This window comes from Coffea arabica, chromosome 9c (genome assembly GCF_036785885.1).
Source record: "Coffea arabica cultivar ET-39 chromosome 9c, Coffea Arabica ET-39 HiFi, whole genome shotgun sequence".
NCBI classification, from domain to species: Eukaryota; Viridiplantae; Streptophyta; class Magnoliopsida; order Gentianales; family Rubiaceae; genus Coffea; species Coffea arabica.
The window spans coordinates 7,098,438-7,111,435 of record NC_092326.1 but is presented as its reverse complement, the minus strand read 5'-3'; the positions used below and the strand labels follow the sequence as shown (position 1 = coordinate 7,111,435).

The window sequence follows — 12,998 nt, the reverse complement described above, 5'->3', positions numbered from 1 at the left end:
CAACTCAACATGAGGTCTTGGACCGAATTTAGTCCTAGCAAATAAAATAGAAATCTAGAAAATAAACTACTAACTATTACTAAAAGATTCAATCTCTTGCAGCCCAAAACATGGCCCATAAGCGGCCCATATTTCGTATCAAACACCTTCCAAAACTCTCAGGTTACATTTATACGTATTTGATATCTTGTCTTGTAGCAGTTATAATGATCTATAATCATTTTTTCCCCAAGAAAAAGGGGTAGTTGATAAGCTCATAATGTAGTTACATTTAATGTATGGGTTTTTCTAACGGATGTCCTTAGGTTACTCGTCAACACATCTGGTATTCACCTAACCTATTATATATATACACATACTAATAATTATTATCCCCTCTTGCATTTATATACTTTTCTTATTTAATCTTATCCAAAATCATATGCTGCACTCTGAGTTTAGACTTTTCGAGTTTGTGGTTGTACTCTTCAAAGACAGTCTATGTTATCCAACCAATGTACAGTTGAATGTTCCGATTATCTCCATCCTATGGAATAAAGACAGCAACTAGGAAGCAATCAAGAACAGCTTGTAGCTAGTTTGGATTATTTCTTGCAGAAACTCAATTGAAATCTGTAAAGTATGACCCAAGGATGAGGACGTGCATATTTGTGCCTTTTTAATGTTGAAGTAGTTTATGTGGTTCCCAGTTTCAATCTGCTATTTCTGTTTACTGTGTCGAAATTTGTTATAGTATTGCAGAGTTTTCAATGTTTTGGTTTGTGGTTGTGTTTAACTTTTGTGAATTATCAGAATCATGCTAACTTTATCATGTGGTCTTTTGTTGTAGTCTAGCATCTGGGAGTAGTAGAAAGAGTTATGTTGCATTTCGTGTGTTTGAACTGTATCTTCTGCTCTGAATATGAAGGGATACAATCCTTGAATTACTAATTGTTGCTTGATTATTATGTTTCTATAGGGAGGATTTTCGCAAGGAATTTCAAGAGAAGAATCCTGATATCAAAACTATGCGTGATGTATATTCTCTATGGCATTTTTTTTCTTTCTTTTTCTTTTTCTTTTTCTTTTTCTTTTTCTTTTCAATTTGGTTCAACTGTGGTTACTTAAGCAGTGTTGTTTCTCTTGTGCATGAATCGTGGCAACATTTGCTTGCATCAGATTGGCAAGGCATGTGGAGAGAGGTGGAAAACAATGACATATGAGGTTTTTGAACTCTTATATTTCTTTACTTTTTTATGATGCTTTTTCGTGATCTCTATATTTTTTTCTAGTCAAATTGTTTTGGTACGCAGAATAGGGAAATCGCATGAGCACATAATCTGGTGATAATGTTGGGGCAAAATATGTTCAATGGCTGGTAATTTCTTTAGATTAACAGTAAATCTGAAAGAAGGAACTCTGTAGTGTACTGGAGTATGTCTAATGTTGTATAATATGGTAAAGCATTTGAAGTTCATAACACACAAGATGTTAGTGTGGAATCTTAGAAGTGATTGAACTTTTTTCTCTGAGGATTGCAATTAAGCTACGAAATTAAAGATTCTAATGGCCTTCTCATGACAGGCTTGACCTGTAATAACTTAATTATATTGAGATCCTGAAGGTGGCAATATGTATCCAAGATCAGTATCCTCTTACATTTGGTTTTGCATCTTGTAATTCTTATCTGAAAGTAAAAGTCATCCAGAGAAGTGGAAACAATTTGATCTGTCGTTTTAGGTATTATTGCAGGACAGATTTTGAAATCTAAAAAAAAAAAAAAGAGGCTGCCAATGGTGATGGGTGGTAATTTTTTATGTTTTGTAATTGCCAAAGGGCTAGAATTTGTTTTAGGAGAAAAGAAACTTTTTAGAAGCCAAAAGGATGGTGAAATAGGGGTTGTAAAGTGACACTTGGAATAGTAAATGTGGAAGAAATTCATAGTGTCCACCTGGTTTTCTAACAAACAGCCTTTCTATAGAACGTTAATCACAAGCTTCAAAATGTTCATATAAATCTTATCCCAGTTGAAAAAACTAACTAATTCGATTAAATGAAAAAAACACATCTAATGCTACTTATTCACAGTGATGTCTCGTGATCAGTTATGGTTATACTGACCCAACAAGCACATATTCCAGATGTGAAACCAGATAGTCCACACAATAAGTTCAACTGAAAAGCCTAAATCTCTTTGAAACTATGCTTTAGTATATCCTAAGGTTGATCCTGCTAAATCATCTCCAAAAGGGAATCTGGAAGGACTTGTGAAACTCTCATTACATTTGCTCTTTCATGACCACGTAAAGAACTGGACTGCTGCTCTAGCCTGTTTAAGAATTGTAATAGCCACTTTGTTGTATTGAGAAGCAGGACCTTGATAAATTTCTGTCAGTTGAAGTATATTTTTTACTTGGGTTTACGTGTCTCTTTCGTTTATTGCCTCTACCTTTTCAGCCTTTCTCATTTGTTGAATCTGAGATCTGATCCATTATTTTTGAACTACTTTAGGTTCTCATCTAGGTAGTGGTGGCATCCCATTCAACTGTACTTCCTAAATGTGGAAGTCAATTTGGAATATATTTCAAGCCACATCCTGTGCTTAGTTTGGTGGTTTTTGCATCCATTAATTGACCTTCAATTCTAAACAACTTCAAGAGAATAACCAATTTGTTATGTTGCGAGCATTCCTGTATCATTATACTGAAAGAAGAATATTAATCTCCAGGAACAAATAATTTATTGGAGTGACATAGTAATAAAGAAGAACAAAGACTAATAGTGTCTAATAGATTTTATATGGCACTCTTTGAATAGATTTACACTATACAATTACCATGAATAAGTTGATTTTTACATTTAGAAGCACTCCTAAACCTTACAAACGTATTGAACAAGCTTTCTCACTTTCTAAATGTCCATTTTTGCAAGTCCATCTCCAAATTGGTTTCCATTCAAAGGGGTATGCTAAACTGAAACCTGAAGTCATGTGGCCTGAAATAGTATCCATAAAAGTGGATTGTACATAGTTGCAGGTGCAATTGGTAGTAGTGTAGGGATAGCTGGCAAAGAGTTAACTCTGGAAAATAAGAAAACAAAAGGGACGTAGTAATTTGAGAGGCCCCGGGGAGGGGGGGTTGTCAAATGGAATATAACATCCTAGTTTTCATAGGATAAATTTGTAGCACCTGTTTCTAATCATGAGGAATGAATAGATAAAGCACAGAAAATGCTGAAAAAAATTAGGAATGTTGTTAAAGTAGTTTGTCCCTATTCTTCAAAATGGTTGGCAGTATGTTTTTTACCAATGATAATAAGAAAAGTTTTCCATGTCTGTATCACCCAGTAAACTTTGCGTCTCTAAAATGAACATAATGCTTGAGTCCAGATTTTGTTGTGTATATTGTTAACAGGTAACAGTTAAATGTTTGCCCTAGGAATTCATTTGAGTAATTGGGGTATAAGTACTGGTTTTGGTAGCTGTGGCAGCAGCAAGGATCTGGAGACATGCATAAGAACAGAATGAAATCTGTATTTGAAAGAATTATAGATAGCGCCATACCTGGTATTCTCAAAAACTTCAGCTATGAGACATCCTCCTCAGATTTATATCCTGAGGTGAGAAATTTATCCATTGTAAACACCTCATCTAACTGTCTAGAGTTCCACGTCAACACTTCATATGTTCTACAAGATCCGTCTAACAAGCTCGAATTGATGGTAGATATCACTGACTCTTTCTAGAGGGACAATAAGAGTAGGGCATGCCCATGTGTATTCAACAGTATTCTAAATCCAAGTAAGCAATTGTGATATACATATTTTACCATCGCTTTCTAAGGAGATTTTGTCTGTGTTTGTGAAAGATGCTTAATCAATATAGTGCTTTTACCTAATTAATAACCATTAATCATATTCCATAGGACAAGTTTTAGTAGTTGACAGGTGAACAAGTCATGATTTACCTATGAAATTTTAATCTGGGGTGTTTTGGGGATCATCAAAGTGCCTTAAGGGTTTCAACTCTCAAGTTGATTACTGTTACCCACATTTGACTGGGGACACTTTCTTTTGAGTGTATGGGAGTAAAGGAAAATGTGGTGCTGTTATTTGTATTTTCACCCTTTACATACTGAGATTGGGAGGGTCAAATGAACTTCAGCTAGTTGTTTCACTCTAGTCAATCTTCTCTGAACAAATTTAATTGAAAAAAACCTTAGAAATATGCCAAGATACAAATGTATTTATGTGGAAGGAGCAAAATGTTATATTGGGGATCTTGTTAAATTCTCCTCCTGCTTCAAACTGAAAAGGTAACCGGTATACTAGGGATTCTATAAGGTTTACTGAATCTACTAGCTTTGGCTTGTATTGCTAGATCAAAAAAGAAGAAGAAAGCCGTTATCCTTCTAGAATGATCTTCATCAGATGGACTCTATAGTGGCTTACTTGATCCTGGCAAACTTAGCTCCTGTTCTTGTGTTTGATGGATCAGTGATGCACGCTGAGGTGTCAAAATTGATTTTTTGTCACCAGAAAAAAGGCAATATGTTCTTTAATGATTTCAACTGTTAAATGGACCTTATGGTGTTCTGACAGAAAAGAAGTTTATGAGCTGCCTGCTTATGGAATAAGTAGTCGTTCACCATCCACTGTTTTGGTTGTGTGTAGGAAAAGGTTCAATATTATGATATAGCCACAGAGAAACGAGCAGAGTTTGACAGAGCAATGGCAGAATATATGAAACGAAAGGTTAATTTCCACCAATCCTATTCTGTTTAGCCACTTTTAGTTTCTTCTGTGCACGTTCATGCAATAGCTTTCCTAAGACCAAAGCATCCAGCAGCATTTTCCTTATAATGCGTTAAACATTTTGCAGGAAAGAGGGGAGTATCAGGATTATGAAGATGATTCTGACTTTGATAATTAGGACTGCTAGTATTGCTTCTTCTAAAAAACTTTTAGTAGGATGTCTGTATCTAGTGTTCAGGTCCCTTTAATTTATGGATCATGTAAATTGCCTTTTACCCGTTTCGCCTTGATTAATGGTTCTTTGCCAGCCCTATTTAATCGCGAACTAAAAGATGAGGAAATGACTTGACAACTCAAAACTGTCTGTATTATCCTTATGTACTCTTTATTGCCGCAAATGATACTTTTCATTCTTTGTACTCTTTTAACTGTCCAGAAATAGCATTTGACTTGATATTTTGAACCAGTTTCAGAAATGACGTTTGGTTTGATGTACTATTTCTCTTCAGTTATGAGCTTATTTGAATTGTCAACAAATAGTTGACAAATTGATTTTAGCTGAAGCTTTTTTGTCTGAATCTTGTTTTATTCTAGATCTCTTTACAGTCCTTTCTTATGGAAATTTTAATTCTGTTTGTTACCTTTTCTCCTCTCTAAATTATTCAATCTGAAAATGAATGGAAGAAGGGATTAAGCTGTGCAATATAGAACACCACCTTCCACGTTGACTTTTCGTTTTCTTAGATGGTCTTATGATCTTGGACTCCAAGAAGGAAATATCAAGAGGAAAAAGCTGCAAGTGAAAGAAATTATTCTTACATTGCCATACATGTAGTTCAAGATTTTGGATGAAAATGTTAATTGAATTGTAAAAATAAGGAGTAAGAGGCATTTACATTCATGCATGCTACAGCTAGTATTTGCATGTCCTGTTAGGGGAAAAAAAAAAGGCACATTGAAAATTCAATGTCGGGCTAAAACAATGTGGTCAGACTCTCTCACGCCAGGTAGTAGAGGGAAAGCGGGTTCTATATGGTGTAACAATGTTTATTTTATAACTAGCTATTAATCAATGGATCGATAATAATTTTTACCACTCTGTTTAAATGCCTAAATCGACTGTTTCATTTTGTTGAGCAGCAAATTTATGTTGATAGTATGTCCCTTGGACCTGAGTTTTACCCTTCGGTGTTCATTTGCCTAAAGCAACAAAATGGGGTAACAGAAAAGAGAAAAGAGTGAATGGCCCAAAAGGTCATTAAACTATTAAAAATGGCATCCTCTGGTCACTAAACTTTTTTTGTGGCCGAAAAGGTCACTAAACTCGCAAAAACTCTCCAGCAAAGTCATTTTACCGAATTTCAGCGGTTTCTCATCCGGTGGCATGGGCAATGTAGATTGGAGGAATATAGTCAAGGGGCAAAAATGTCCCAAAAAAATGGCAAAACTATTTCTTCCTTCCTCGCAAGTCGCAAGTTGTACCAAAAGAATATGCTGATCTTTTCCAGGCTAGTTTCTCTGCTGTTCTTGCATCAGAGATCCGCTTCGCCATCACTTTCTCCTGCTCTTGGGCTTCCTCCTCGATTCTCACCAACTGGGCTTTCAATTCCTCATCCTCCAGCACAAAACAAACCCTCAACCTGGGCTTCCTTCGACACCTCCAAGTTGTGCTGAATCGTTGGGCTAAAGGGGAAAACGTCAGACTATTTGCGACTAGGGAGGTGGGTTTTCGGGAACCGGTGCGACGGCAATTCCAGCAGCCATAGATGGTGGTTGTACTTGTATCCGGTGTTTGTGAGAATTAATATACACATGGGAGGAGCCCGTTGCAAGGCTCAGATCTAAAATATCCAGTGTTGTTCAAGGTAAAATTATATGAACAAAAATAAAAAATAAAAAAGGCTCGGATCTATCAAAAAATCAGGCAAAGACGGAGGAGCCCATTGCGAATAATGCCATCAAGAGCCAAGTTACAAACCCATAAGCTCCATACCCAAATGACAACTCAGAGAGGAAAACAAGAATATCATAGCTTGACATCACACTAGAAGACAAAGAAGAAGATAATGACGATGGTGATGATCTTGATGCAAGGAAAGAGTTAAATAATAAGTGGAAGGGAATCTTGCACTTTATTAGAACCGTGATCTTGATGCATGGAGAAGAGTACAATTTTGCTTTACTCTTTCTCACACTAGAAGACAATTTCCCCATACCAATAGGGCTTGCGAGAAAGGAAGAAACAGGTTTGCATATATTTTTTTTGGACATTTTTACCCCTTCACAAATATTCCTTCACTCTATATAACCTTGTAACCGGATGATTCACCTGTAAAAATCGGTAAAATGACTCCGCTGGAGCGTTTTTGCGAGTTTAGTGACTTTTTCAGCCACAAAAAAAGTTTGATGACCAAAGGATGCCATTTTTAATAATTTAGTGACCTTTTGGGCCATTCACTCAAGAGAAAACCTCAAGTTTGTTCCAAAAATAAGCTGATTTTATTTTATTGGTGTTTTGAAAACGACCTAAGATAAAGCTATAGGCCCTTTGTTCGATTCCTGAACTCAGAATCTGGGAGTCTGGACTGAAGTTGTCAGATAAAATTGGCCAATTTTAACATCCATCACTTGCTAAAGAGCAAAAATAGAGCTTCCGAGCAAACTACTAAGAAAGGGAAATAGTTTTGAGAGTCCATTGTATACCTCTTTCTTTTTTATTACTAGGCAAAAGATGCACATAAATAATTAGCTTAAATAAACTTATGAACCTAATCACCATTTGTATTATCAGCTTCTAATAATGCTTTAATAATGAAACTGATCCAATTTTTAGTGTCTATTTGTTGATTTTTTTTTTTTAAAAACGCAGCTTTAATTTATTTATAACCGAAAAGAGTATAGCGAATAAGAGGGGGGCCAAACCTGACCTCTATTAAAGTAAAAGAAGCATCTAAGTAAACGCACATATGAAAGAATTATAAACACATAACAGATCATCATCCACATGAGGGTGCCTCACATTTGTGTGACTGTGAGTGAGCCTGAGAATTTGGTTTAATATCTTGATGTATTTGCATTGTTTTACCTTTTTTTGAAAGCTGTTTTCTCCCTTTCTTTGAAATTACTTGGGTAAATTGCTCTTGAATTAGGTACCCCACATTTGTGTGTCTATTTGTTGACTGATTAATGCTTTTCTTTGGTAGCAATTGCATCAATTGAAGTTTGCATGCTTAAACCAGTCTGTTTTTCTAAGGTCCTTCTATTAATAAATTTAATACCAAAATGGGACTGCAGCCACTTAAAGCTGATCCCGCACCAAACTTTCTTCAATTTTCAAAGTAATTCATTTTTTCGTGTATGTTTTTCTATGAATTATGGACCATAGAGAGAGTGAATGAAGGTAGAAAGAAAATCATATCCATTTGAAATACTCAACCACCATTGGTTGCTAAAGCTGCATATGTCTATGAGAAAATGAAGACCATGATTAATATAATATTCTCTCATCTCCAAATATATATATTTTTTATTTTTATGTTTTGCCAAATACAAACCAAATTTTATGATAATAGAGTTATTGATTCTTTGGAACTCAAGCTTTGGCAATACAACAAACTTACTTTACATACAACAGAAATCAACATCCAAAAGAGACACTCAAGAAAAAGAGGCAAAAAAAAAAAGAAAGAAAAGAAAACGAATATCGGCTAAAGAAGGTATGAGTGAAGTAAAAACCATATGTTTCATCCACTAGTAAAAAGATAATAATATGTTACAAAAAAATAAAAATAATGATAGTACAAATTAAGCAAGTATCATTTCAAAAACACTGATACGAAATATGGGCCGCTTATGGGCCATGTTTTGGGCTGCAAGAGATTGAATCTTTTAGTAATAGTTAGTAGTTTATTTTCTAGATTTCTATTTTATTTGCTAGGACTAAATTCGGTCCAAGACCTCATGTTGAGTTGGATCCGATTTATAGAGTCTAGGCTCACTATAACTTAAGTTGGTTAATTAGCTTTTATTGGGTTATGTTGGGCCAGCTTAAAGCCTTCATTGGATCAATTATAAGCTGACCATTAGATAGTGGATTTGAGTAGTGGAATCGGGCCAAAGGCCTAGCCTAGCCGAGTTAGGGTTTTGTCTTGTAAGGCTATATATAGCCTAGGTTTTCATTCATTAGGGGAGTTTTCAGATTTTATAAAATATACGTGAGTTTATTCACTCTCTCTTGTCTCAAGAGAATTTCCTTTGAATACTTGAGAATTGATCTCAAGTTGTTCATTGAACTTATCAATCAAGTAGTCTCCTTGATTGTGGCGTTCTTCTATCTATACTTTTGGTTCACTAAAGTGGCTAGTCGTGGGTTAAGGAATCTCCTTAGTTCGTGGCTCGTGATTCTAGAAGGGTCAAAGTTCCGCAAATCATCCCAACTTGGTGTTCGTCTAGATCCGTCTCACATCAGTTGGTAATCAGAGCTAGTCGACAACCACCAGGTTATATCCTTCTTTTCTTTTGTGTTTCGAGTCACATACTCTTGTTCCAAATCAGTTTGTGTGTCAATTCAAAAAAAAAAAAAAAAAAAAAAAGGTACTGTAGCATCATACTGTTCATCGCTACTGTAGCGATCTGTTCACACAAACTGATTTGGTGTCAGACGGATCTAGACGAACACCAAGTTGGGGTTAATTTACGGAACTTTGACCCTTCTAGAATCACGAGCCACGAACTAAGGAGATTCCTTAACCCACGACTAGCCACTTTAGTGAACCAAAAGTATAGATAGAAGAACGCCACAATCAAGGAGACTACTTGATTGATAAGTTCAATGAACAACTTGAGATCAATTCTCAAGTATTCAAAGGAAATTCTCTTGAGACAAGAGAGAGTGAATAAACTCACGTATATTTTATAAAATCTGAAAACTCCCCTAATGAATGAAAACCTAGGCTATATATAGCCTTACAAGACAAAACCCTAACTCGGCTAGGCTAGGCCTTTGGCCCGATTCCACTACTCAAATCCACTATCTAATGGTCAGCTTATAATTGATCCAATGAAGGCTTTAAGCTGGCCCAACATAACCCAATAAAAGCTAATTAACCAACTTAAGTTATAGTGAGCCTAGACTCTATAAATCGGATCCAACTCAACATGAGGTCTTGGACCGAATTTAGTCCTAGCAAATAAAATAGAAATCTAGAAAATAAACTACTAACTATTACTAAAAGATTCAATCTCTTGCAGCCCAAAACATGGCCCATAAGCGGCCCATATTTCGTATCAAACACCTTCCAAAACTCTCAGGTTACATTTATACGTATTTGATATCTTGTCTTGTAGCAGTTATAATGATCTATAATCATTTTTTCCCCAAGAAAAAGGGGTAGTTGATAAGCTCATAATGTAGTTACATTTAATGTATGGGTTTTTCTAACGGATGTCCTTAGGTTACTCGTCAACACATCTGGTATTCACCTAACCTATTATATATATACACATACTAATAATTATTATCCCCTCTTGCATTTATATACTTTTCTTATTTAATCTTATCTACCATTCCTTGTATTTATTTACTTTTCTTAATTAATCTTATATTTTCAAAATTATAACACCTGAAATATATCTTAATAAATGCCTTATGGGCACCCGTTAGACAAACTGTTTATGTATTAATTTACTCCATTTTAGTTAATTACTAGCATGATTATTATCACATTTGTTACATTAATGAGTTATTTTGATTTTTGTAGGTCGTTGCCTAAATTAGGTTATTTCCTTGAAGTTTTTGGAAAATTTCGCATGATTTTGTTAATCTGAAATTCCTAGAGTTTATCCGTGCTTAAATGGACTTAAAGGGTTGTTAAAGGAAGGTTTGTAGATGCCAAAATATGTTGGGAAAGCTGTGGAAAAGAAAGAAATCGCGTTAGCACTACCATAGAAGACTTATGGTAATCAGTTTTACAATCCAATCGCGCTTGAGATTCAGATTTGGCAGGTTTCAGTATTTTGAATATATCTTGAACTACAGATATAAGATTGAGATTATTCTTGATATGCATTAAAAACTAATATCTGGAGCTACAATTCTTATGAAAAATACCAAAATCCAGTTCTATCATTTTAATATTGAAAAAAGGTTGAGTTACAGTAGCGATTCCTGCTGTCAAGTTTTTGAAAACTTCCTTAATAGGCTTCTGACTGGTAGGTGGTAATTTTGACGTATCTCAATAACCTAAGCTTCCAATTGACTTGATCTGATCTAACCTTGGATCAATATCCTACAACTTATCATGTTTTAGTCCAGATCTGATTCGATGTGCTTTAATGCAATAGTTCAAGTCGGTGCAGATGCTGTCCAAATCCTTCAACAACTATATGATTTCCTGATTTGACTTAAACTTCTTTTGTGGGCTGGATCTTTTCATGAATTATCATCCAAGCACTCAAGGATATCCTACGAAATCGATGCAAATACCGAGAAGCAGCGTCATCTTCTTAATGGGCTGGATCTTTTTGTGAATTATCATCCAAGCAATGACAGAGTCAAGGATGGCTAAGTTTAGAAAATTTTAAAAGGGGAATTCGTTTAAAATATCTCTCACATTTTATAAAATAACTTTTCGTCCTTCACTTTTAAAGATATAATTTTACGTAATTTACAAATTTATATTTGTCAAATTTGGTCTCTATCGAGGTTTTCGATTAATTTATGGTCGGAATCTATCACGTATCTTGCACGTGATTATTTTTTAAGGTAAAATTGTCAAATCAAATTTTATATAATTCGATTTATAATCTTTCACATCTCATAAAATAAAATTTTATTATCCCTTATATTTTACAAAATTAATTTTTTCATCCTTCACATTTTTCAAAATAAATTTTTTCATCCTTCATTGATCATATGTGCGAATAGTTTTTTTTTTTAAACCCATATACATATATATATGTGTGTGTGTGTATATATATAGCTATTTGATTTCACTTGAGCAGTACAAATAGCACATACGAATAGCATGTAATATATCTCTATTTGATTTCGCTGTATATATCTATTTGATTTCACTTAAGTAGTATGAATAGATTTAAATTAGAGTCAGGCAAAGGCCGCTTTGATACTTGAACGACTAATTCCTGTGAAAACAATTAGGACTTGTTCTATACCGCTTGGTAGACCTAGTTCTCTTGCTAGAATTGTTATCATCAGTTTTTATCATTCATTGTGTTTGATGATTTAACTCCTACCTGATTTCCTTATTGGAAGTACGTTTTCTTTTTTGGAAGTGCAATAATGCATATTTTCTAGTCCTGCATTAAGTAATGCGCATGATTAGTTCATATAAATAAAAATTGACGAAAAAGTCATTAGATTAATTACTATAAAATCAGTGGTCACAACCTATTTTTCTGTCATTACTGTAAGAGTTTACTAAGATTTCTTAGGGTATATCACTTTTTTTTCAGGGGAATATCCCATCTACATTACTTTTTTTTTTTTACCCATAAATTAATTTAAATCGCATTCAAAATGTACAAGTAGCTATGTTAGTTAAATTGCACTATCCTTATGAATATTTACACCTTAAAGTTACATTTTTACATCGATGTAATATAATTGGCTAACATAAGTAAAGATAGGTCAAAAAGTGACATAATTAAATTAACGGCCACTTTGATATTATTTTCTAGTTGATTTAAGAATGTACTCTTTCTCATATCCCTTATTACCTACAAAACATTTTAACTACGTGCAAAATGTATTGGTAGTTATGTCCGCTAAATTACAATAGTATTATGAATATTTACACATTATCACTATGATTATACACCAAAGAAGTGTAAATTAGTTAATATGGCATTATCAAACTGATAGACCACCGCATTTTCATTCTCTCATTGGTATAATTACTTACTCTACCTTGCTTTAGCGCATGCTGTTCCATGAGGAACATCCAGCAGCCCTTGTAAACCATCCATGCATCATTCTGAATTGAAAATATATAAAAAGGAACCTATGTAAGCTAAGTCAAACTATCATTCTCTGAATATTTACATTCAATTTTTATATTCTATGCTGAAAAGGGGTAACTTGGCATACATGAGTGAAAACATAACATTAAATTGACATGAACCTCGGGTATTGTTTGTAAATTAAAAATAGTGATTACCACGTTTGACTAAAAAAAAAAAAAAAAAAAAAGAGGCGATTACCGTGTTATCAGTAAGAACATGTTTTTTTTTTTCGAAGACTAATACAC

The 12,998-nt window shown here is 34.3% G+C and overlaps 1 long non-coding RNA gene across 1 annotated transcript; it reads left to right on the top strand.

Annotated features, from left to right (window-relative positions):
- The first annotated feature begins 877 nt into the window (after positions 1–877).
- Positions 878–5,153, top strand: LOC140014364 (uncharacterized). The gene is made up of 4 exons (XR_011821138.1): positions 878–1,016; positions 1,159–1,203; positions 4,651–4,731; positions 4,859–5,153. It is a non-coding gene; the product is annotated as an uncharacterized lncRNA (long non-coding RNA).
- The last annotated feature ends 7,845 nt before the right edge of the window (positions 5,154–12,998 follow it).